Below are 26,894 nucleotides of genomic sequence, written 5' to 3'. Positions count from 1 at the left end.
AACACGGATGGGTTGAGGCGAATGGCCTGTTTATGTAGTATAATTCCTATAATTCTATGTACCATGAGTAAAACAGCTGACATTAATTGGATCTAAACTGTAAAAAATACAATTGGAGGAATTTGTTTCAAAAGGCACTCTGCTGTCACCTTGCTGCAAACAGTATATTTCAACAAGGGCTTGTCAGGATAAACTTGGGATCAGTCAGCATGAGAGTATATGAGCAACAATTTTTAAACTGAATTTGAAAAGAGCACAGCATACATTTGAAATGAAAGTTCCAATTAAGTTCAAACTCTTGTATAGACAAAAAGAAACAGAAACATAACTCTATGTCCAACAGTGATTTAAGAATATTTGAAAACATAAAGGTTTGACCTATTTTTTAAATCAGTTTAACTTAAGTTCCCATAAGTCAAATTCACTCTCGCTGGAAAAGAAATGGGCCTTTAACTTGATATTTTTTTTGTTCATGTAATAATGACTATATATTGTATAGGTGTTACAAAAATATGCTGTAGATTACCAATGAAAGTTTAGCAGTGCACAATTATCACTTGAATTTTAAGGTGTCAGCCTTGGCTCAGTGGTAGCACTCTGGTCTCTGAGTCCGACAGTTGTGAGTTCAAGCCCCACTCAAGACTTGAGCCCATAATCCAGGCCTTGGTGCAGTACTGAGGGAGATGCCGTCTTTCAGATGTTAAACCGAGGTCCCGTAAAAGATCCCAGGGCACTATTCGGAGAAGAGCAGGAGAGTTCTCCAGGAGAGCTCTCCTGGTGTCCTGTTGTTAAACACTGGGTTATCAAATGATGACTGTTTTCTCTCTATTGCCTTTGAGACTTGCAAGGCATTGATTTAGATTCAGACACCACACGTAATCAGATAAGGGTGCATGATGGATAGGATGTTGGGTCTGAAATTGAGTGCAGGTTTGAACAGGTTGCCAACAGTCTAGATGAGCTTGAGACAGTGGCCAGGGAGGGGAATTATTGGCAAGGGAGTGAATGTTATGGCATCAGAAGGTAATGGCTTTGGATTTCTTGATGAACTGGAGAAGTTGTGGCTCGTCCAAGACTGGATTTTGAACAAACACTTTGGCAGCACATTGGAGATTGAGGGAGGTCATCGAAAGGTAGAGTTGAGTGTCATATATCTCTATCCAAGATGCAGAAGATGTCACCGATGTGCAGTGTGTATGAGGAACAAGGATAGATTCTAGTGCTACTACGGAAGTGACGGTGTTGGGGACAAAAGAGAAAATATTGCTGGAGATGTTTGCATTAGTAGGATTTAAGCTGTGCGTGGACAGTCTTACAAAGCTGATGACTAAGCAGAAGAGTATAGCCTGGTCAACTATGTCAAACACTGTGAAGAAGGTGAGGAAGATTATAGCACTATAATCACAGTCATACAGAATGTCCTTTGGTGATTTTTGTTTAGGGCTGTTTCAGTACTAAGACTGAGGATTTGAACAGGGAGATGTGGATATGGAGTTGGCGGTGTGGTTGACAACATGTTCAAAGACTGAGAAGAAAGTGAGAGCGAATATGAGACAATAATTGGCAAGGATGAATACATTGAAGTTTTTTTGAGGAGGCTGATGTGGTTTTGAAGGGGAGAGGCGAGGGAACCATTGACAAAACAGGTTTGCACAGGGCCAGGGAAGGGAGTTGGGTAATCAGGATTTGAGTAGTATGAGAATCAAGGGTGCAAGAGGCGTGCCATGGAAGAGATGAGTTTTGAGAGGGCAGAGAAGGTGCAGAAAGATTGATGTTTAGGGTTAGAAATTGGGAGAGCATTTGGCTTTGGTGAAGGGAAGGATACATTGGGCCAGAAATTCGGGTCCAAATGCGTGAGTACGGTCTGGGTACTCACGCATCTGGCCGGTGGAAATGCCGGCGTTCAGCATGCACAGCGCATGCGGGGAACGCCGGCATTTCCAGTCCTCTGAACGAAGGGGTTCAGAGGCACAGCGCGTGCGACTGCACAGGCAGCGCTTGCGCAGTGAACTTCGTCGATTTCATTCATGGATTCAGTGAGGGTAAGTCCTTACAAGTTACACTTGAAAAAAGCATGTGTAAAGTTGTTCCAAGGCTGCGGAGGAAGATATATTTTATCGTGGAGCTTCTGAAAGGCAATATTTTTGTTTGGGAAAGGGAGGGAAGTTATTTTAAGTAAGTTTTAAAGTTTAAATTTTTTTTTTTTAAACGGGTTTTCAGTACGGTAGGTAGAAGGAGCAATTGTGGCTGTGTGAATTGAATGTGAAAATGAGTGTTCTAAAATGAGTAATGTAACATTTCCAGCACTTTTAAGAAAGAAACTTTTCATCAGTAATAAGTAATTATGTATGTATGTCCGCATATATTCCTTTACGTATATGTATGTATGTTTTATATTCCTTTACTTACATGTATGAATGTATGTTTTTAATTATGATTTTCCAATAAGTTACTTTCTCTGAAAGTCATAATTAAATAATATATTCATACACATAAGTAAAGGAATATATACATAACACGCAAAGGAATATATACAGACATACATACTTTCAGAAGCTCCACGATAAGAAATATCTTCCTCCGCAGCCTCTGGAGCAACTGTACCCATGCTTTTTTCATGTGTAAGTTGTAAGGACTTGACCTCACTGAAAGCATGAATGAAAGCGGCGAATTTTACTGTGCACGCGCTGCCTGTGCAGTCGCACGCGTTCTGCCTCTGAACCCCTTCGTTCATAGGACAGGAAATGCCGGTTTTCCCCGCATGCGCTGTGCATGCTGAAAACCGGCATTTCCTCCGGCCAGACGCGTAAGTACCCCGACCGTACTTGCGCATTTGGAAGGGAATTACTGGGCCAACATTTTACATGTCAATAAAATTAAAAATTTAACAATTGCACGATTTGCCCCCTCGCATCTGCGACTGAGGGTCCAAGGAGGTGCATTGCGCAAGAGGTCATCGTCGTACGTATCCTCACACTGTTCCCTTTCGGGAACTGTATGAAGTGGTGGAAGGATTTATGGCCGTGATTAACGCTCATTCCGTGACCGTAACCATATTTGAACCAGCCATTAGGGTGGTTAGTCCTATGGCGTGAGGGTTTTACGGGCTCCCACAACCCATCTGAGGGGGGGGGGGGGGCCACCCACGGACGCAAGTATCCCGCTGGATGTCCACCCAGAATTAATAGTTGGAGCTCCGACTCCACTTGCCGGGACTGTCTGGAGTGGGGTTCGAAACCCTACTCCTTCTGGCCCAGCGGCGGGGATGCTTACTGCTAAGCAAAAGGCCCACTCCGCACAAAAGGTGACACCCATACGTTTCCTGCGCCTTTTCACTCCCCGTGACTGGAGCCCTATGCTGCCACTTGAAAGACCAAGCTATCATCTGCCCTTTTTGCGGCGCCTTTGACTTCTCATTACCAATGATGAGCAGGCGCTGCGCCTCCACCTCCTTGAGGAGATTGCTGAGGTCATCATCAGTTCAATTGTGAGTTCTTTTAATGCCATGAATTGTGCTCATTCCAGCCATTTCACGTTGCTAATCGGATTGGGCCTTTGGCATAGCGGTAGGATCCCCGCCGCTGGGCCAGATCAGGGTAGGGTTTCTGAACCCCGCTCCAGACAGTCCCGGCAAGTGGAGTCGGAGCTCCGGCTCTAAATTCTGGGTTGACATCCAGTGGGATATTTGCGTCCGTGTGTGTGGGTGGCCCCCCCTCCTTGTATAGCTTGTGGGAGCCCGTAAAACCCTCCCGCCATAGGACTAACCGCCCTAATGGCTGGTTCAAAGATGGTTACGGTCACGGAATGAGCGTTAATCATGGCCATAAATCCTTCCACCACTTCATACAGTTCCCCAAAGGGAACAGTGTGAAGACACGTATGACGACGACATTGCTAAATAAATAAATGGAATTAAAAAAATTCTTTTAGGGCTTTTAAAAGTCTTTAAATTGCTTTAATTCTGTTTAAAACTGCTTCAGATTCTTCAAAATAATGTAAACGTTTTTAAAAGTTTATAAAAGTTACCAAAATCTTCAAAAAACTTCCAAAAACCTATTTAAACTGCTGCTTTGCATGTAAAAATGCTTAGCAGCTTGTCAGAAACATTGGGGGCGTGTCCTGTTAAACTGAGACCTCAAGGGGCGTGTCTCAGTTGCACAGCGCGCTACAGGCTTCGCGCTGGCTGCACTCCTGGGCGGCGTGACGTCATACGCTGCCCGGGATTATTCTTTTTCAAAATCGAATTCCAGGCGTCCCTGGAGGTCAACGGCCAGCGCGTCGGGTAAGTGCATATCGGGGCCTTGCACGCGCGGCAAGCCCCCGATCTGAATTTCTGGGCCATTATAGATAGCTGCATGGACAGTCGTGATCTTTGTGACGAAGAGGTCAGTGAGTTCCTCACACTTGATGTTTTGAGATGTGGGAGGTGGTGCAAGGGAGAAGGGTCTAAGGAGGTAGTTGGTAATAGAAAGGCTGGGGGAAGAAGGAAAGTGGTGTTTTCTTGTCCTGCAGGAGGCGGCTCCTGAAGTAGTGGCCATTTTGGCTCAGGAGAATGAAGCATGTTCATTTGCGGCTCTTTTTCCGCCGCCTTCGTCTCCGTGCCCACTTCTTTGGCCAGGAGTCTTCATCCCCGCACGGCTGACCCTTTCTCCCGCTTTCAGAATTCTCATTCTATGTGGACCCCTCCCCCTGGCCTCTTACCCTCTCTAGATCTTTTCATTGCTAACTGCCGCCGTGACATCGACTGACTCCATTTCTCTGCTCCCCTCACTCACTCCGACCTACCTCCCTCTGAACTTGCAGCACTCCATTCTCTCAGATCCAACCCCGACATTGTCATTAAACCTGCTGACAAGGGTGATGCTGTTGTTGTTTGGCGAACCGACCTCTACCTGGCGGTAGCTGAACGCCAACTCTCCGACACCACCTCCTACCTCCACCTGGACCATGACCCCACTACCGAACATCAAACCACCGTTTCCAAGACTGTCACTGACCTCATCTCCTCTGGAGATCTTCCCCCCGCGGCTACCAACCTCATAGTTCCCCAACCCCGCACAGCCCGCTTCTACCTCCTTCCCAAGATCCACAAACAGGACTGCCCTGGTAGACCCATCGTTTCAGCCTGTTCTTGCCTCACAGAACTTACCTCTTCCTATCTCGACTCTATCTTTTCTCCCCTTGTCCAGTCTCTTCCCATCTACATCCGCGACTCTTCTGACGCCCTCCGCCACTTTAACAGTTTCCTGGCCCCACCCGCCTCCTTTTCACCATGGACGTACAATCCCTCTACACCTCCATCCCCCACCAGGATGGCCTGAGGGCGCTCCGCTTCTTCCTTGAACAGTGGCCCAACCAATCCCCATCCACCACCACCCTCCTCCGCCTGGCTGAACTTGTTCTCACATTGAACAACTTCTCCTTTGACTCCACTCATTTCCTCCAAATTAAAGGTGTTGCTATGGGTACCCGCATGGGTCCTAGCTATGCCTGCCTTTTCGTGGGATATGTGGAACACTCTTTGTTCCAGTCCTACTCTGGTCCCCTCCCTCACCTCTTTTTCCGGTACATTGATGACTGTATCGGTGCCGTTTCCTGCTCTCGCCCTGAACTAGACAATTTCATTCACTTTGCCTCCAATTTCCACCCTTCCCTCACCTTCACATGGTCCATCTCTGACTCTTCCCTTCCTTCCTCGACTTCTCTGTTTCCATCTCTGGGGATAGGTTATTGACCAACATTCACTACAAGCCCACTGACTCCCACAGCTACCTGGACTACACTTCCTCCCACCCCGCCTCCTGTAAGGACTCAATTCCATTCTCCCAGTTTCTCCGTCTCCGCCACATCTGCTCCGACGATGCCACATTCCACACCAGTGCTTCCGACATGTGTTCCCCTTGTCCTCACCTTTCTCCCCACCAGCCTCCATATTCAAAGGATCATCCTCCGCCATTTCCGCCACCACCAAACGCATCTTCCCCACCCCTTTCAGCATTCCGTAGGGACCGCTCCCTCCGAGACACCCTAGTCCACTCCTCAACCACCCCCAGCACCCCTTCCCCCGGCACCTTCCGGTGCAAGCGCAGGAGATGCAACACATGCCCTTATACCTCCCCCCATCCCACTGTCCAGGGCCCCAAACACCCCTTCCAGGTGAAACAGCGATTTACTTGTACTTCTTGCAATCTAGTATACTGTATTTGCTGCTCACTATGTGGTCCCCTCTACACTGGGGAGACCAAACGCAGATTGGGTGACCGCTTTGAGGAACACCTCCGTTCAGGCCGTAAGGGTGACCCTGAGCGTTCGGTCGCCTGTCATTTTAATTCACCGCCCCATTCCCACTCAGACCTCACTGTCCTCGGGCTCTTGCATTGTTCCACGTAAGCTCGAGGAACAGCACCTCATTTTCCGATTAGGCACTTTACAGCCTTCCGGACTCGATATCGAGTTCAACAATTTCAGATCATAACCTCAGCCCCAATTACATTTTTATATATTTTTTATCCACACCTTTGGTTTGTGCCTTTTCCCTTTTTTTCTCTCCCACATGGCAGCTGTCTCTCATTCTGCCAGCGCATTTCGCACTTCATCTAGAGCCGTCTTTTCTCTCTTTACTTGTCCTATTACTATCTCGTCTCGTCTTGAATACCTCTTAATGTCTCTTCCCTTTTGTTCTTTCATCCCCTCCCCCATTTCCCAGCCCCCAAACTGGCCTTTTAATCTGTTTCATTTCCTGCCTTTTTCTCAGTCCTGATGAAGGGTCATTGACCTGAAACGTTAACTCTATTTCCCTCTCCACGGATGTTGCCTGGCCTGCTGAGTTTTTCCAGTGTTTTCTGTTGTTGTTTTGGATTTCCAGCATCCGCAGTATTTTGCTATCATGTTCATTTGTGATGTGGTCAAGTCAGATCTGATGATTGGTGGCGAGGCTAGTTGTGCTTTTATGTTTGAGTTTATACCCCTCAAACTTGAGGAAGCAAAGATGGAGGCTGTACCAGCAGAATGCAAGGTGTGAGAGAGTGATAGTTGTGCTGAGGTGAGGTAAAAGCAAATAAATCAACAATGATTGAGGTATTGACCGGTTTATCATTGTTTTAATTTGTTCTTGGGACATGGGTGATACTGGCAGAGCAGTATTAATGGCTCATTCCTAGTTGCCTTTTTGTCACATTTGCTGATCCTAGCTATGTATTGGTTCTGTGTGCTCAGCATTATATTTTTAATGGTGTCCAAGTTGTTTTTTTATTGAAGTATTGTTGAACAAACACCTAAAAATGATCTTAAAACAGTTCTTTGAAGTTGGAGTTTTTAAATCCAGATAACTGATTCCTCTTCCTTATTTCTAGATCATGATAACCTTGATCATTCTGTGGTTGCTATCACCCAATTGTGCCACCACTTTCATTTCCTGTATGTTGTCTGCGTTAGTTACCATTTCTAGTAAATATGTGCACTGCCTTTTGTGGCTTCCTTTACAACCTCACTCGTGAAGCAGTTGTGCATTACGTTTACCAACTCCAACTTCAAACCGCTTAAGTATTCTTAACTGTTTAATTGAAGCCACCCAATAATATAACTGATCTAAACAAGAATCTTACTCCGCCGAATCTAATGCATTTGTACTGGATTTTATCTCATCTTAGTTTGAACTATTTGAACTATTTCATAGTATTTCATAATAGTCTGGCAACATTTGTAGACTTGCACAATAAGCATCTTGCAATGTGATGTACTAAATTGAATATTGATAAAAGTACACGGGTTACTCAGGTCCACAAGGATCAGTGCTGGGACCACTGTTGTTCACAATTTATATTAACGATTTAGACTTTGGAATCAGAAACACAATTTCTAAATTTGCGGATGACACCAAATTGGGGGGGATAGTCAATACTGAGGAGGACTGCAACAAATTACAGGAGGACATTAATAAACTTGCAGAATGGGCATATAATTGACAAATGAAGTTCAACACGGATAAATGTGAGGTACAGGAAACTTTGGTTTATCCGGAGGTTGTATGTCCGGAATACTCGATCTAACGGCAAAAATCAGGAGCTGTTTTCTATAAGTTTTTTTAGTTCTCGTTCTTTTTTTTTCCCAGTAAGGCACTGCAAGGTCTGTAGCTATAGCAACAGCTTCAGCTAGAGACGCTTGCAGCTGCAGCCAACTCTTTAGAAGCTGTTGCTAAGCAACAGTGTTTGTTGTCCGATACGGAGATGAAAACCTCCGTATGCTTCAACGTTAACTTTGTATGTCTGGCAGTTTTGATAGATCGGCAACACGCCGGTCCCGTCGGTGCCGGATATCACAAACTTTCCTGTATTACATTTTGATATGAAGAATAGGGAGGTCACATTACCTGGACGGTGCGAGCCTAGTGGGGTAGAAGAACAAAGGGATCTCCGAGTACAAATACACAAATCACTAAAAGTTGCGACACAGGTTAGCAAGGCCATAAAAAAGCAAACCAAGCACTAGGGTTTATTTCTAGAGGAATAGAATTGAAAAGTAGGGAAGTTATGCTAAACCTGTATTGAACCTTGGTTAGACCACACTAGTACTGCGTACAGTTCTGGTCGCTATATTATAAAAAGGATATAGAGGCACTGGAGAGGGTGCAGAGAAGATTTACAAGGATGATACCAGAAATACGAGGGTATACATAGCAGGAAAGGATGAACAGGCTGGGTCTCTTTTCCCTTGTAAAGAGAAGGCTGAGGGGTGACGTAATAGAGGTCTTTAAAATTATGAAAGGTTTTGATAGCGTAGACAGAGAGAGAATGTTTCCACTTGTGGGGAAGAGCATAACTAGAGGCCATCAATATAAGATAGTGACCAAGAACTCAAATAGGGAATTCAGAAGAAACTTCTTTACCCAAAGAGTGGTGAGAATGTGGAACTCGCTACCACAGGGAGTGGTTGAAGCGAATAGTATAGATGCATTTAAGAGGAGGCTAGACAAGCATATGAGGGAGAAGGGAATAGAGGTATTGTGTGTTCTCCTCCCACCTGTGGTGGCGCTGTCACAGGAGATAAATGGTTGGGTGTTCTCTGTTAAGTTTTAGCTCTCTTTGTTCGGAACTTGCCAGAACTTCCTTTCCTTCCAATAAAGCACTTCATGTTTGAATCTCTGAGTTTTGAGTCCTAAATTGTGCCTAGGTAGAAAGGTATCAACACAACAAGTGGCAACGAGGAGCGGATGAATCTGCGTACGTTACCGGTGCAGTGAGTAAACAGAAAATTTAATTTGAAACGTGAGATGGCTACTATATTAGGAAACATCGGTGATTTTGATGAAAATGTGGAGCAATGGAGCGCATGTACGGAACGTTTTGACTATTTTGTATTGGCGAATGCGGTGGCAAATGAAAAGGTCGTGCCTACCTTTTTGAGTGTAATCGGGCCGAAGACTTTCAATTTACTTCACAGCCTCGTGCAGCCAGATAAGCCAGGAACTAAAACATATAAGCAACTAGTGGAAATTCTTGGAGCACATTTTTCACCAAAACCTCTGGTTATTGCTGAGAGATTTAGATTTCACAAACGGAATCAAGAGGAGGGGGAATCAGTGACGATGTTTATTGCTGCTTTAAAAAGGTTGTCAGAACACTGCCAGTTCAAGGAGGTGCTGAATGACACCATTAGAGACAGACTTGTGTGTGGTCTGCAAAATGCAGCCACACAGAAGCGCCTTCTTACTGAGGACAACCTTACTCTTGAAAAGGCCATTGAAGTTAGTGTCTCCATGGAGATGGCGGAAAAGGAGGCTCACCAGTTGAGTTCAACAGGGAGAGTTCACAAGGTGTCGTCTGAGCCTAAAGGTGCGTGGAACGGCACATGTTACCGTTGTGGGAAAACGGGCCCTCACGCTAATGACTGCTGGTGTACGGAGCTGGAATGCCGAAATTGTGGCAAAAAGGGTCACATTGAACGCGCCTGTAGAGGTTAAAAAAAAGAACAGACAGCTGGGAAGCATGGAAGCAAAATGTCTGTATTTGGACAAGAGAGGAAAAAGAGTGTTCATTCAGTGCAGTATGATGGAACAAGCAAAACAGAGAGGAGTGACACCTCTGAGGAGGAAGAGGTGCACATACTGACGGTTGCAGGTGGTTCAAATGGCTACTGGGTGTCACCACTGGTGGAGGGACAATCAGTGCGGATGGAGGTGGACACAGGCGCGGCTGTGTCCCTTGTTTCAGACACTGTCTACAACAAAATGCTAAAGCATCTTACCCTTCAGCCAACAAACATTGTGCTAAAGACGTATACCGGCGAACCTGTGGCCATGAGAGGCGTCATTGAGGTGACAGTTAAATTGAACGGACAGACTGCAAAACTGCCACTATATGTGGTAAAGGGAAATTACCCATCGCTACTGGGACGTGCGTGGCTAGAGAAAATCACGCTGGACTGGCCTGCAGTCCGCATGATGTCAAAAGGGGAGTCAGGTCTGACTGCAGTGTTAAACAAACATGCAGAACTCTTCAATGGGGAACTTGGGAGCATGAAAAAGATCAGCGTGAGACTGGACATTAAACATGACAGCAAGCTGAAGTTTTACAAAGCCCGACCTGTACCCTATGCAATTAGGCCAAAAGTTGAGGCTAACTTGGAGGCCTTAGTCGAGAATGAAGTCCTGGAGCCTGTGAGCGTGAGCAAATGGGCCACACCCATTGTTCCTGTCCTGAAAAAGGATGGATCTGTTCGAATCGGCGGGGTTTTTAAAGTGACTATTAACCCGGTGCTGTCTGTGGAACAGTACCCTCTTCCCCCTCATTGATCTTTTTACGGGCCTGGCCGGAGGGCAAAAGTTCAGCAAAATAGACTTATGCCAGGCTTATCTACAAATGCATGTCGATGACAAATCAAAGGAGCTGCTGACAATTGTGACACACAAGGGGCTATACAGGTACTGCCGCCTTCCGTTTGGAATTACGTCGGCCCCTGCTCTATTCCAAAGGGCGATGGATCAGATTTTGAGTGGACTGCCAGGAGTCCAGTGCTACCTGGATATGACATCCTTGTCACTGGGACAAATGAGGAGGATCATCTTCTGAACTTGGATGCGACACTACAACGACTGAAAGAGTACGGACTCCGAGTTCGTAAAGACAAATGTGAATTCTTTCAGTCTTCAGTTGAGTACCTGGGGCATGTGATTGACGCTGCTGGCCTGCATAAGGCGCCGCCAAAGGTCAAGGCGATCGTGGAGGCTGCAGCACCCCAGAATGTGAGCCAGTTACGTTCATTTCTGGGGCTACTTAACTACTATGGGAAGTTTATTCCAGACTTAGCAACTGATGTAACGGCTTCAGAAATGTTGCTATGTCAAGGCAAAACATGGAAATGGACTGAACTGTGCAACGAAGCTTTCGCCCAAGCAAAGAAAGCATTGCTGAATTCTGAGGTCCTGACACACTTCGACCCAAAGCTACCCGTGCAGCTAGCATGTGATGCATCACCATATGGTGTGGGAGCAGTCATATCCCACATCATGCCTTCGGGTGAAGAGAAACCTATCGCCTTCGCATCACGCACCTTGAACAAGGCCCAGAGTAACTATGCGCAGATCGAGCGCGAGGCCTTGGGAATCGTTTTTGGAATTCGAAAATTTCATCAGTGCCTGTTTGGGAGAAGGTTCACACTCCTGACGGACCACCGTCCATTGACTTCAATATTCGGGCCCCACACCGGAATTCCGTGTCTCGCTGCAAGCAGGATACAAAGGTGGGCTTTACTGTTGTCAGGACACACATACGACATCAAATATCGCAAATCAGACTTTCACGGCAACGCAGACGGTCTCTCGAGGCTACCCTTGCCTGTTACTCCCCCAGAGCTTCGTCAGATAGATATCTACTTTTAGACAAGTGGAGGGAGCACCTGTCACTGCAGTTCAGGTGCGAAGGTACACCCGCAACGATCCAGTCCTATCTGAGGTAATGGACGATGTCATTCGAGGGAGAGCGATAGGAGATTCTCCTAGTTTGAAACCTTGCGTTTCAAAAAGAAATGAGCTCTGCGTCCAGGCAGGTTGTCTTCTTTGGGGACGCCGTGTCATCATTCCGCCACCTCTGAGGGAACCTATACTGCAACAACTTCATACAGGCCACAGTGGGATGGTTCGGATGAAGGAAATGGCAAGAAGCTACTTCTGGTGGCCAGGTCTCGATGGGAATATTGAGGAGAAAGCCAAAACATGTTCCCCATGTCAAAGGGTCCGGAATGTTCCACAGCTGGCAACCCTACACCCCTGGGATTGGCCTGCAGAAGTGTGGCAGCGAGTACATGTGAACTTCGCCGGTCCTTTCGAAGGGAAGATGTTTATGGTGGTTGTGGATGCTCGTAGCAAGTGGCCGGAGGTCGCTGTGATGAGGTCTACCACGGCAGAGAAAACAATTGAGAAACTTGGTGAGATGTTCAGCCGTTATGGCTCACCAGAACAACTCGTAAGTGACAACGGTCCACAATTTGTATCACAGGAGTTTGCAACCTTCCTGCATGTGAATGGTGTCCAACACATCAGGTCTGCGCCCTATCATCCCTCTACTAATGGCCAGGCAGAAAGGTTTGTGCAAACTTTGAAGCACGCCTTGAAGGCATCGCAAGGTCCGGGCTCAATCCACCAACGTCTGAACAGCTTCCTGTTGTCCTACAGGAACGAGCCGCATGCCACAACCAAAACTTCCCCCACTTCGCTCATGATGAAGAGGCAGTTGCGGACAAGTTTTGACTTACTCAAACCTCCAAGGGCAGAACAGGTTGTCCATTGTCAACAACAAGCTCAAGTTGAAAAGAGCCAAGGAGAGACGGTTTCACCCTGGAGAGCACGTCCTAGCTCGAAACTACAACACTGGACCGAAATGGGTTCCTGCTACGGTGATCGCGCAGACGGGCCCTGTGTCTTACACGGTTGAGACTGCTGAGGACGTCGTCTGGAGAAGACACACAGATCAACTGTTGCTAGGAGCAGAGACAGCCACAGAGGCTCCAACGGCTGGTTGGCCTGAACTGTTTCCGGATGATACCGCAAACCAGCATCCTTTGCCACAGTGCTCTTCTCCAACACAGGAAGTCATAGAGACTGTTCCACCTGTGCAAACTCCTGACTTTCGACTGACACAGGCACCTTCTCCATCCAGGCCTGTGTCAATGCCTACTGCTGTGGGAGCCAGCGATGACCGCCGGTATCCTGTCAGAGAGCGGCGGCCTCCAAGACGCTTGGATCTGTAGGCTTAGTGACTTACCCACAAGACTGGGGCAGAATAAACCCCAGGGTAAAGTCAGGGTTTAAGGCAGTCTACCTCTACCCTAGGTTAGTTGAGTGTATTGAAAGTAACTTACCTATTGAGGAATAATGTGGACCTTCCATTTAAGAGGGGAGGAAATATTGTGTTCTCCTCCCACCTGTGGTGGCGCTGTCATAGGAGATAAATGGCTGGGTGTTCTCTGTTAAGTTTTAGCTCTCTTTGTTCGGAACTTTCCAGAACTGCCTTTCCTTCCAATAAAGCACTTCATGTTTGAATCTGAGTTCTGAGTCCTAAATTGTGTCTAGGTAGAAAGGTACCGACACAACACCAGAGAGCGGTGAAAATGTGGAACTCGCTACCACAGGGAGTGGTTGAAGCGAATAGTATAGATGCATTTAAGAGGAGGCTAGACAAGCATATGAGGGAGAAGGGAATAGAGGGTTATGCTGATCGATTTAGATGAGGAAAGACTGGAGGAGACTCGAGTGGAGCATAAATGCCAGCATGGACTGGTTGGGCTGAATGGCCTGTTTCTGTGACATATATCCTATGTTATTCATGGTAGATAAAGTTAGAGATGGATTTGGCTATTTCTAAGGAGTCTCGCAGAAAAGATCAGTAATTATAGGACATCTCTTCAAAATTACTAATGGGGAAACCTAGTGCTGCTCTAAAACACGCCCAGTCTACATCAAAGAAAAATTACTTAATTCTGTCTTTGAAGTGTTCAAAGCTCTAAGCCCGAGAGCTCTCGTTAAAAGCATTTTTAGGAAAATTTGTATTATTACAGGAAATAATGTTGTTTTGTTGCAGGATATATATCTTTTTTCCTTAGCTGGAAAAGAGCATGAACAGTTTTTGACTTGTCCTGAACATGACAAATGGTCAGGAAACTAAATGCTATTCGATGAAAGCTTACAATTTGTAATCCCTTTTGTAACAGTAAGGAGAAATCCATGTTCTACACCATGTTGTATTTGGAGTTGAGAGACCCTTGTTTCAAAGTTTTTCCTCCCTGTGTAAAGCAAGATCCCTGGCAAGCCAGCATCCTGCTCCCAAACCTCTGCAAATTTCAGTGTAAATGCAGTTACTCACTAGTTTGCAAAGGTAGCCTGGGGCAACAGTATCTCGACCTGTTTTGGCTTTCTTTTCTTTCTCTGAAGTAGGCCTGTGCATAGCTTCTAGCTACTTAAATTTTTTTTTAAAAAAATGCACCATTGGTAAGATTGGGAAATCCTGTTGAAATATTGTGGGCACGAAGCCATGACGTGCCAAAATGCACGATATGCTGGCGCTCTAGTGCCATCGTAAAAAGATCTATTTAGTGTAACTGAAATTAGTTAACACATTTTTGTGCAATACATGCTAATTTATTTTACTTGCAACTTGCTTTTTTACGTTTTTGCCAAGATCTTGGCAACTTTTTAAAAAGAAAAGCAGAATTTGCAAATCACATTCGAAATCACGGTTCGTTCATTCGAACTTGTCCTACACAATGTTTATTAGATTTGAATTTTATGAAGACGGCTTCAAGTTGTTTCATTTCAGTGGACTGTGCTCTAGTTTAAAAAGCATTTTTAGGTAAAATTTGTATTGTTACAGGAAACCTTGTTCCAATTTTTTGTTTAGCTGTAAAAGGGCGTGCACTTCCCTTAGAGACTGAATTCTTGTTCTTGCATATTAATGTGGATTAATGTACAGTACATAGTGCTGTAAGTTCAGATTCTATCTGTAGTGTAATTCAGACATAAAAGAGACTAACCCACAGTCAATCTACTTTATACATTATTTTATCTCCCAAAAGGCCTATGTACTATGTGCAGTCTCATACTTTCCACATTCAAATTCGGTGTTCAGTTGACTGAGTTGCACAGCTATTGAATTCAAATGCTATATTTGATATTTGTGTACAATGCTAAATCAAAATACAGAATTATAATCTATTCACTTCATGAATTCTAATCCTAGTGTATAGTTTTGTGTGTAGCTAGTTATCTACATACCTATTTCTAGCTATACATATTCCTTATATCTGACTTAAAAAAAAAAAATTTAAAAAAAAATTAGCATGCTGCAAAAGGTCAGTGGAGACAAGGGAGAACTTTTCAGTGGATGGAGTCCTACCTGAAAGTTGTTGTGGTTGTTGAGGCTAATCATTGTTGCCTCAGGATCTCACTGCAGTAGTTCATCAGGGGGTATCCTCAGCCCAGCTATCTTCAGATGCTTGGTCAATGATCTTCCCTCTGTCATAAGGTTAGAAGTGGGGCTATTTTCTGAGAGTACCACAGAGTTCAGCTTTGTTCATAACTCTGTTAAGGCTTTGTGTCTTAATGCGAGGAGCATTCGTAATAAGGTGGATGAATTAGCTGCACAAATAGAGATAAATGAATATGATATGATTGGGATTACGGAAACATGGCTCCAGGGTGGCCAAGGCTGGGAACTCAACATCCAGGGATATTCAATATTCAGGAAAGATAGACAAAAAGGAAAGGGAGGTGGGGTAGCATTGCTGGTTAAAGAGGGGATTAACACAATTGAAAGGAAAGATATTAGCTCTGATGATGTGGAATCTGTATGGGTAGAACTGAGAAATACCAAGGGGCAGAAAACGTTAGTGGGAGTGGTATATAGACCTCCAAACAGTAATGTGGAGGTCGGGGATGGCATTAAACGGGAAATTAGAGAAGCGTGCAATAAGGGCACAGCAGTTATCATGGGTGACTTTAATTTACATATAGATTGGGCTAACCAAATTAGTAACAATACTGTGGAGGAGGAATTCCTGGAGTGTATACGGGATGGTTTCCTGGACCAATATGTCAAGGAACCAACCAGAGATCAGGTCATCTTAGACTGGGTATTATGTAATGAGAGGATTAATTAGCAATCATGTTGTGCGAGGCCCCTTGGGTCGCAGCGATCATAATGGCCCAGTAATTCCTGTCGGGGGCTTGCCGCGCGTGCAAGCCCCCGATGTGCACTTACCCGGCGCGCCGACATCTGAAACCTGGCCCGCAGTGGATTTCCTGTCAGTGGCCCGGTTCTGATCTCGGCGCGCTGTGCTAACCTGACCCAGCGGCGTAGTTAGTGCGATGTGCCGGCTGGGATCAGGTGAGCACTGTTCAGCCAATCAGGGGAGGGGAAACTTCATTCATAAGTTTGATAGTAAAGACTGTCAAACTCATGAAAAGTACGGCACCCCAAAACACTACTTAAACTTTAAATAAAATTTTAAAAAGCATCCCAATAATTAAATTAACTATGAATAACTTTAAAAAACTATTTTAAACAATTAATCAAATTTTTGAAAAAAATAAATTTTTAAAGAAGTGTCTAAAACTAAACTTACATTACTGTAGATTCTTTAAAAATAATAAACCTGTGGGGGGAAAAAAATTCTAAATTGTACTAAAAGACCACTTACCTGTAAAACTAAGTACTTACGTGTGGTTTTTCAATGCGTAAAAACCGGAGCTCTTTACACATGCGCAAATCTGTAAAAATACAGGAAATCCAAGTCGCACGCGCTGCCCAATGCCGCGCATGCGTTCAGCCTCTTAACCCCTTGGGTCAGAGGACAGGAAATGCCGGTTTTCAGCGCATGCGCTGTGCATGCTGAAAACCGGCAATTCCTCCTGGCACACGCGTGAGTACCCCGTCCTGGCACACGCGTGAGTACCCCGTCCTTACTCACGCGCTGTGACAGGAATTACTGGGCCAATATGATAGAATTCTTCATTAAGATGGAGAGTGAAATAGTTGACTCAGACTAGGGTCCTGAATTTAAATAAAGGAGACTACGATGGTATGAGGTGCGAGTTGGGTAGGATTGATTGGGGAATGTCACTCAAAAGGGTTGACGGTGGATGGGCAATGGCAAACATTCAAAGATCGCATGGATGAACTACAGAATTTGTTCATCCCAGATTGGCATAAAAATAAAACTAAAAAGGGAAATTAGGGACAGCATAAGATCCAAGGCGAGGACATATAAATTGGCCAGAAAAAGCAGTAAACCTGAGGATTGGGAACAGTTTAGGATTCAACAAAGGAGGAAAAAGGGATTAATTAAGAGTGGGGAAATAGAGTATGAGAGTAAGCTTGCAGAGAACATAAAAACTGACTGTAAAAGCTTTTATAGATATGTGAAGAGAAAAAGATTGGTGAAGTCAAGCGTAGGTCCCTTGCAGTCAGAATCAGGGGAATTTATAATGGGGAACAAAGAAATGGCAGACCAATTAAATACATACATTGGTTCTGTCTTCACAAAGGAGGACACAAATAACCTCCCAAAGATGTCGGGGAATATAGGGTCTAATGAAAGGGAGGAACTGATAGAAATCAGTATTTGTAGGGAAATTGATGGGATTGAGGGCCGATAAATCCCCAGGGCCTGATAATCTGCATCCTAGGGTACTTAAGGAAGTGGCCCTAGAAATAGTAGATGCATTGCTGGTCATCTTCCAGAACTCGATAGACTCTGGAACAGTACCCATGGATTGGAGGGTAGCTAATGTTACCCCACTGTTCAAAAAGGGTGGTAGAGAGAAAACAGGGGATTGCAGACCGGTAAGCCTGACATCGGTAGTGGGGAAAATGCTAGAGTCCATTATAAAGGATGTAATAGCAGAGCACTTGGAAAAAAGTGACCGGATCGGAGAAAGTCAACATGGATTTACAAAAGGTAAATCGTGCTTGACTAATCTACTGGAATTTTTTGAGGATGTAACTGGTAAAATAGATAAGGGAGAACCAGTGGATGTGGTGTATTTGGATTTTCAAAGGGCTTTCGATAAGGTCCCGCATAAGAGATTAGCGTGTAAAATTAAGGCACATGGATTGGGTGGCAGACAGAAAGCAAAGAGTTGGAATAAACGGCTCTTTTTCCGAGTGGCAGGCAGTGACTAGTGGGGTACCGCAGGGATCGGTCCTTGGACCCCAGCTATTCACAATATATATATTAATGATCTGGACGAGGGAACTAGATGTAATATCTCCAAGTTTGCAGACGACACAAAGCTGGGTGGGTGTGTGTGCTGTGAGGAGGATACCGAGAAACTCCAGTGTGATTTGGACAGGTTGGGTGATTGGGCAGAAGTATGGTAGATGCAATATAACGTGGATAAATGCGAGGTTATCCACTTTGGTGTCAAAAATAGGAAGGCAGATTATTATCTGAATGGCAGTAGATTGGGAGAAGGGGAAGTGCAACGAGACCTGGGCGTCCTTGTGCACCAGTCGCTGAAAGTAAGCATGCAGGTGCAGCAGGTGGTTAAGAAGGCAAATGGTATGTTGGCCTTTGTAGCGAGAGGGTTTGAGTAAAGGAACAAGGATGTCTTGCTGCAGTTGTACAGGGCCTTGGTGAGACCACACCTTGAGTATTGTGTGCAGTTTTGGTCGCCTTATCTGAGGAAGGATGTTCTTGCTATGGAAGGAGTGCAGCGAAGATTCACCAGACTGATACCTGGAATGGCAGGAATGACGTATGAGGAGAGATTGGGTCGATTGGGCTTATACTCACTGGAGTTTAGAAGAATGAGCGGGGATCTCATCGAAACTTATAAAATTCTAACAGGACTAGACAGACTAGATGCAGGAAGGATGTTCCCGATGGTCGGGGAGTCCAGAACCAGGGGTCACAGTCTAAGGATAAGGGGTAAGCCATTTAGGACCGAGATGAGGAGGAATTTCTTCACCCAGAGAGTGGTGAACCTGTGGAATTCTCTTGCCAAAGAAGGTAGTAGAGGCTAATTCATTAAATATATTCAAGAAGGAGTTGGATATATTTCTTAAGGCTAAAGGGATCAAGGGATATGGAGAGAAGGCAGGGACAGGGTACTGAATTTGGATGATCAGCCATGATCTCTGTACTGGCCGCGCTAGACAATCTCATTGAATGGCGGAGCAGGCTCGAGGGCCGAATGGCCTACTCCTGCTCCTATCTTCTATGTTAATAATGAAGCAGCCTACAGCAGGATTTGGACAACATCCAGGGTTGGGCTGATGAGTGACAGGTGACTTTTGTGCCATAAAAGTCAAGTAGTGATCATCTTAAAGAACAGAAAGTCCAAACATCTTCCCCTAATCTTCAGTGGCACCATAATTGCCGAGACCACGCCTGTCAGGAGTGTGATGGAATACTCATCACTAGCCTAGTTCGGTGCACTCAGTGTGCTTCTCAGCCCCACGATCTCGACCACCAAGGAAGACGAGAGCAGCAATATCATGGGAATGTCATCACCTCCAAGTACCTCTCCAAGTCGCACTTCATCCTGACTTCGACATATATTACCATTCCTTCATTGTCGCTGAGCCGAAATCCTTGCATCATCTTGAGGGCAATTTGGGATGGATAATATGTGCTGCTTTGCCACCATTGACCACATTCTGTGAATAAACAGATGAGTTCTTTATATCGATAGGTTGCACAGTTTGGTATTTGGTAAATAAACTCAATTTTGAAGTAACCCATTGACCTCACTACCTACTTTCAAATTCATAAGTCTTAAGAATCGCAAGTTTACAGTGTAAGGTATTGACCATTATATTGGTGGTCTTTCATATGGGCTTCTCCACTGGAAGAAATAGTACAAACAATATAGCCGACAACACACACATGACTTATTGGAACGATTGAAAATAACTTGCTGTATTTTGTGATTCCAGCTGCCATTGTCCTCAGATTCCCTTCCCATCCCATACATATTTATTGTAAAATTGGGCAGTGCAGCATGGGCATCCATCACTTGTCAACTGCATAATCGTGTAGTGCCATCTCTGTGTGGAGGAACTGTAGGAGTGGCAGGAGGCGAATATTGACTGGTTCGAGGTTGACCATTATGTGAACTCATAGACTGATGGTAAGTTAGTGATTTAAACTTGGGTATTTTGAATATCTTTTCCTTGCTGACAAGGTGAAAACCATAAACAGGGTGTTTATTTAAAACCATGCCATGCAATGGTGGCATGCAGGTTTGCTGCAGTAGTTTATCTGCCGAGAGAGTGATTTTAGCTGAGTCTTTGTTGAGAATTGCAGATCAGAGGACTGCCATGGAGATGGATCAGTTGAAGAGTCATCTGTTCACATGCACGTCCCAACAGTCTGCTTTGGAGCAGATAAAGGGAAGAAAAATAATTTAAGAAAGAGCATCACTTGAGCAGTGCTTTTATTATAACATTTTAATTGGATTTGTAAGAAATTATTAGGTAGATTTCGGAGTTTTTATTAATCTGGCCAAGAGAACATCACATCAATTGGAACATTATGTAGTCAAGATTGGAGTACGAAAGGATTGGATTGTGGCAATGGAATGACGGAGGACGGGGTAAAAATCGATAAGGGAGATAAGCAAAAAATGAAAGTTAGTTGGAAGATAAAATAGAAAATACGCGAGGAGGAAAGAAAATACACAAACCCAATAGGTGGGAAAATGAACAAAATGAAGGGAAATCTGAAGAAAGATGGATGGGTCCTTTTTGCTTCTTGGAATGGGAGAGAGACTATTGTGCCTTTTTCCTCCAATATTTTCTCTGTATTTCCATTCCCTCACAAGTAATTAATTGCTGATGTACTATATATTTTTTTCCATATTTCTCCCTCTTGAAATTGATCCACATTTCTCCACCTCAAAAAAAGGTATGTTTGAAATCCCCTAGTGGCTCAGTGAATCTATCTGGTGAGTAGCTGCGATCCCAGGTTGAATCCTTGGCCTGTGCTAATATAGCTGACATCAGCAGAGTGGCAGTAAGGATACTACACTTCTTTAGTGTCCGTGAGTTGGGGAGGGAAAATTGTCCAAATGTCATACAGTAATACTGACTGGAACGGTAGCATAGTGGTAATGTCACTGGGCTAGTAATCCAGAGTTCAAATCCCACCATGGCAGCTGAAGAATTAAAATTAAAAAAAAAAAAAAATGTTATTAAATAAATCTAGAATAATTACTAGCATCAGTAATGGTAACCATGATTGTAAAAACCCATCTGGTTCACTAATGTCCTTTTTAAGGGAGGAAATCTGCAGTCCTTACCTGGCCTGGCCTATATGTGACTCCAGACCCTCAGCAATGTGGCTGACTTAACTGCCCTCTGAAATGGCCTAGCAAGCCAGTTGTAACAAACCGCTACGAAACACAATAATAAGACAGACGGACGGACCACCCGGCATTGACCTCAGCACCGGCTATGGATACGACAACGGCACACCCAGCCCAGTCAATCCTGCAAGGTCCTGCTCACCAACATCTGGGGACTTGTGCCAAAATTGGGAGAGCTGTCCAGCAACAGCCTGACATAGTTATACTCACAGAATCATACCTTTCAGCCAATGTCCCAAAGTCTTCCCTCACTATCCCTGCTGGGGGTGGCAGCACAGTGTTATACAGTCGGGAAGGAGCGGCCCTGGGAGCCCTCAACATTGACTCCGGACTTCATGGTTTCAGGGCAAGGAAACTGCCTGCTGATTACCACCTAGCGCCCTCCCATAGCTGATGAATCAGTACTCCTCTTGGAAGAAGCACTGAGTGTGGCACGGGCACAGAATGTACTCTGGGTGGGGGACTTCAGTGTAGCACCACCACTGACCGAGCTGGCCTGAAAGACATAACTGCCAGTGGGCTTGCGACAGGTGGTGAGAGAACCAACACGAGGGAAAAACCTACTTGTCCTCACCAATCTACCTGTTGCAGATGCATCTGTCCATGACAGTATTGGTAGCAGTGACCACCACACAGTCATTGTGGAGACGAAGTCCTGTCTTCACACTGAGGACACCCTCTGTCGTGTTGTGTGGCACTACCACCGTGCTAAATGGGATGGATTCAGAACAGATCTGGCTGCTCAAAACTGGGCATCCATGAGGCACTGTGGGCCATCAGCAGCAGCAGAATTGTATTCCACCACAATCTGCATCCTCATGGCCTGGCATATCCCTCACTCTATCATTACCATCAAGCCAGAGGACCAACCCTGGTTCAATAAAGAGTACATAAGAGCATGCCAGGAGCAGCACCAGGCATACCTAAAAATGAGGTGCCAACCTGGGGAAGCTGCAACACAGGACTACAAGCATGCTAAAAAGCAGAAGCAGCTATAGACAGGGCTAAGCGATCCCACAATCAACAGATCAGATCAAAGCTCTGCAGTCCTGCCACATCCAGTCGTGAATGGTGGTAGACCATTAAACAACTAAGGAGGAGGAGGCTCCATGAATATCCCCATCCTCAATGATGGTGGAGCCCAGCACGTGAGTGCAAAAGACAAGGCTGAAGTGTTTGCAACCATCTTCAGCCAGAAGTGCCGAGTGGATGATCAACATCGGCCTCCTCCTGAGGTCCCCGTCATCACAGAAGCCAGTCTTCACCCAATTCGATTCACTCCACGTGATATCAAGAAATGGCTGAGCGCACTGGATACAACAAAGGCTATAGCCCCCGACAACATCCTGGCTATCATGCTGAAGACTTGTGCTCCAGAAATAGCCGCACCTCTAGCCAAGCTGTTCCAGTACAGCTACAATACTGGCATCTATCCGACAAAGTGGAAAACTGCCCAGGTATGTCCTGTCCACAAAAAGCAGGACAAATCCAACCTGGTCAATTACCGCCTCATCAGCAAAGTGATGGAAGGTGTCATCGACAGTGCAATCAAGTAGCACTTACTCACCAATAACCTGCTCACTGATGTTCAGTTTGGGTTTACATAGAATATACGGCACAGAAACAGGCCATTCGGCCCATCCAGTCCATGCCCGTGTTTAAGCTCCACTCGAGCCTCCTCCCATTTTTCCTCATCTAAATCTATCAGCATAACCCTCTATTCCCTTCCCCCTCATATGCTTATCTAGCCTCCCCTTTAATGCATCTATACTATTCACGTCAACCACTCCCTGTGGTAGCGAGTTCCACATTCTCGCCACTCTCTGGGTAAAGAAGTTTCTTCCAAATTCTCTATTTGATTTCTTGGTGACAATCTTCTATTAAGGTTGTTATTACTAGTTGGATGCCACAAGGAGCAGTGCTGGGGCCTCGAGCTATTTACAATCTATATTAATGACTTAGATGAAGGACTGTAAGGGAATCAAGGGATTATGGGGATCAGGAGAGAAAGTGGAGTTGAGGTCGAAGATCACCACGATCTTATTGAATGGTGGAGCAGGCTCGAGGGGCCATATGGCCTATTCTTGCTCCTATTTCTTATGTTCTTTTCTTATTGATGACCTCTAGCTTTGCTCTTCCCCACAAGTGGAAACTCTCTGCCTGTGTCTACTCCATCAAAATCTTTCATAATTAGGTCACCCCTCAGCTTTCTCTTCAAGAGAAAAGAGACCCAGCCTATTCGTCCTTTCCCAATAGGAATAACCTCGCTTTTCTGGTACTATCCTTGTAAATCATTTTTGCACCCTCTACAGTCCCTCTATAATATGACAACCCGAATTATACAGCATGATCTAACCACGGTTCGATACAGGTTTAGCATAACTTCTCTACTTTTCAATTCTATCCCTCTAGAACTAAACTCTAGTGCTTGTTTTGCTTTTTTATGGCCTTATTAACCTGATCTGTTCATTGCTGTTTGTCTGGGTTCCGCCAAGACCACTCGGCTCCCAACCTCATTATAGCCTTGGTCCAAAGATGGACAAAGGAGCTGAATTCCAGAGATGAGGTGAGAGTTTGACCGAGTGTGGCATCAAGGAGCCGTAGTAAAACTGAAGTCAGTGGGAATCGGGGGAATAATGCTCCACTGGCTGGAGTCATACCTAGCACAAAGGAAGTGCAGGAGTCCCCGGAGTGCATCGCGCTCTCCAACCAGTATTCTGTTGAGTACTGGTGAAGGCAATGGTTCTGCTGGGGAGTGCAGCCAGAGTCAAGTCCACAGCACCACGGGTGGCTCAGCTGCATGGGGCGGCAAAGAGTGGAAGAGCAATAGTGGTAGGGGATGTTATAAATCTCATCATGAAGAAACAACTCATGAAATAACACTGGCCGGCCAGCTGGTGGCGCCGTCCAAGGAGTATAAATACTCGGGCGTGGGCCCAGCTTACCAGGGACATTTTGTAAGACAAGGAACTATTGAACGACAACTAGACCTCCATGTTCTGAAACAAGTTGATTAAAGCCTTGCTTTATACTCAAACCAAGTGCGTAGTGAGTTTTCTTACGTCAGGGGATTCGATAGTTAGGGGAGCAGACAGGCGTTTCTGCGGCCATAGATGTGACTCCAGGATGGTATGTTGCCTTCCTGGTGCCAGGGTCCAGGATATCACTGAGCGGCTGCAGGATACTCTGAGGGGGGAGGGTGAACAGGCAGAGGTTGTTGTCCATATCGGTATCAATGACATAGGCAGAAAGAGGGATGAGGTCTTGCAGGCAGAGTTTAGGGAGCTAGGAAAGAGATTAAAAAGCAGTACCTCAAAGGTAGTAACCTCCGGATTACTCCCGGTGCCACGTGCTAGTGAGTACAGGAATAGGAAGATAGAACAGATGAATGCGTGGCTGGAGAGATGGTGTAGGAGGGAGGGCTTTACATTCCTGAGGAATCGGGACTGTTTCTGGGGAAGATGGGACCTGTACAAGCCGGACGGGTTACACCTCGACAGAGCCGGGACTAATATTCTCGCAAGCAGGTTTGTTAGTGCTGTTGGGGAGGTTTGTTAGTGCTGTTGGGGAGGCTTTAAACTAACTTGGCAGGGGGACGGGCATCAGCATATAGGAGTAGAAAAGAGGAATAAGGTGCATAAAAGAGTGAGTGTGTTGGATAGTGCTAGAGAAGATGGTACTAGAGGCAGTAGTAGTACCATATTAGATAAGAGCAGACGAAAAAAGACGACGAAAAATTCAAAAATGGGTTTAGAATGCATGTACGTAAACGCACAAAGTGTGGTGAATAAGGTTGGTGAGCTACAAGCACAATTAGCTGTGGCAATATGATGTGACAATAACGGAAACGTGGCTTAAAAATGCTGAGGACTGGGCACTTAATATTAAAGGGTACAAGGTGTGTATGTAATATGTGTGCTACTTTAAACCTATGGACAGGACTGCACTACTTGTAGGGCGTAGTGATATGCAGTACCACTCCTGGCCATAGGGGTATAAATAGTACTGTGGGTACTGATCTCCCCTCAGTTCCCGCCTGTGGGCATGAAGTAAAGACCTACGTGTAGTCCCTACCTCCAACCAGTAAAGACCTGTTTGAGTTATACGTTTAAGTCTTTGTGTTAATTGTTCAATACAATACACATACTTAACACTGGCGACGAGTCAGGTTCTTACCCTGCGGCAGTTGAAGAGAGGTTTCAAACCTCACCACCCCACTAGAAGCGACAGGCTTTAGGACTCTGAAGCCTCCATCAGCAACTGAGCACTGGAGTGCAGCAGCCATCCTGACAGCTTCCAGCGACTGACAGAAGTCTTTCTGCAGTTTCCTTGTTCAACCTAGGTGGTGGGGTAAGCCGTGCAGCGTTGGCTGCAAAGACAAGGCTGGGGAAGTCGGAGGAGATAAGGGCCATCGATCGCGATCGGAGATAAGGCCGGGCCGCTTTCAAGTGCGAGGCGCAGCGCGGGCCAGCGATCGGGACCAAAGATAAGGGCCGCACTCGGACTGAAAGGCGCGGCGGCTGCAGAAGCTCAAGGTGCGAGAGCCGCGGTGCACAGCGCGGGCTATCGATCGCACAGAAGGTAAGGGCCGAGAGCCACTTCGGTCGGGAGCCACTTCGCGATCCAGCGATCGCATCCGCTGATAAGGGCCGCACTCGGGCGATCGCGGCGAAGATAAGGGCCGCACTCGGGGGCTGAAGGGAGACAGCGTCGGGGGACGGGTGAAGACCGCCAAGCGCGGGAAAACCGCCATTTTGTGGGCGGAGGACGACGGCAAGAGCGGGAAGCCGCCATCTTTGATAACAAGTAAAGAAAAGAAAATCCGAGAAATTGCAAATCTACAATGCCTAAACACGGGAATATTAGCACCTTTGATAGTGACCTCGAAGATTGGGCCATATATGTTGAAAGAGTAAAAAATTATTGTAAGGCCAATAAAATTCGTGACCAAGATAAAGCTCTAACATTATTAAATTTAATGGGTGCGAAGACATACGGGCAATTGAAACACCTGTTATCACCAGATGAACCGGCGGATAAGACGTTCGATGAGATTGTTACTGTCCTGAAAGATCATCTAAACACCACGCCGCTGATGCTAGCGGAACGATTTAAATTTTACGACAGAAGGCAGCTACAGCATGAAAGCAATGCTGAATATTTGCTGGAATTGCGTAAATTAGCGAAATATTGCCAGTTTGGAACGGGACTGACAGATGCACTACGAGACAAATTTGTGTGTGGTTTATTTAAACAGGATACACAAAAGCGACTGCTCGAGGAGAATGAGCTGACGCTTGAGAAGGCGGTCACTATGGCAGCAGCACACGAAGCCGCAGCGAGAGGCACGGCAGTAATGCAGCTACGGTCACCGGAGCTCAGTGCACACAAATTGGGTGTGAGTTCTGGCCATTTTAGACTGGGTATTGTGCAATGAGAAGGGACTTATCAACAATCTTCTTGTACGAGGCCCCTTGGGTCAGAGCGATCATAATATGATCGAGCTCTCAGTCGAGATGGAGAGTGAGGAAATTGA

General features: G+C 45.5%; 1 protein-coding gene across 4 annotated transcripts in view; it reads left to right on the top strand.

Moving 5' to 3' along the window:
• The window catches only part of ptpra (protein tyrosine phosphatase receptor type A), a 323,319-nt gene that overhangs the window by 37,240 nt on the left and 259,185 nt on the right, over window positions 1–26,894 (top strand). Inside the window, exon 1 of one of the 4 annotated variants that reach the window (XM_085975516.1) lies at window positions 19,951–20,122. The exons of the other annotated variants lie outside the window; for them this stretch is intronic. The gene's annotated coding sequence lies outside the window, so the exon portion shown is untranslated. Of the gene's footprint in view, window positions 1–19,950; window positions 20,123–26,894 lie in introns of those variants that run through there. 4 annotated transcript variants of the gene reach the window in all.

Source organism: Somniosus microcephalus, chromosome 2, assembly GCF_052327205.1.
Source record: "Somniosus microcephalus isolate GS21.2 chromosome 2, FLI_Smic_1.0, whole genome shotgun sequence".
Taxonomy (NCBI): Eukaryota; Metazoa; Chordata; class Chondrichthyes; order Squaliformes; family Somniosidae; genus Somniosus; species Somniosus microcephalus.
This window is presented reverse-complemented; position numbering and strand designations above follow the sequence as displayed.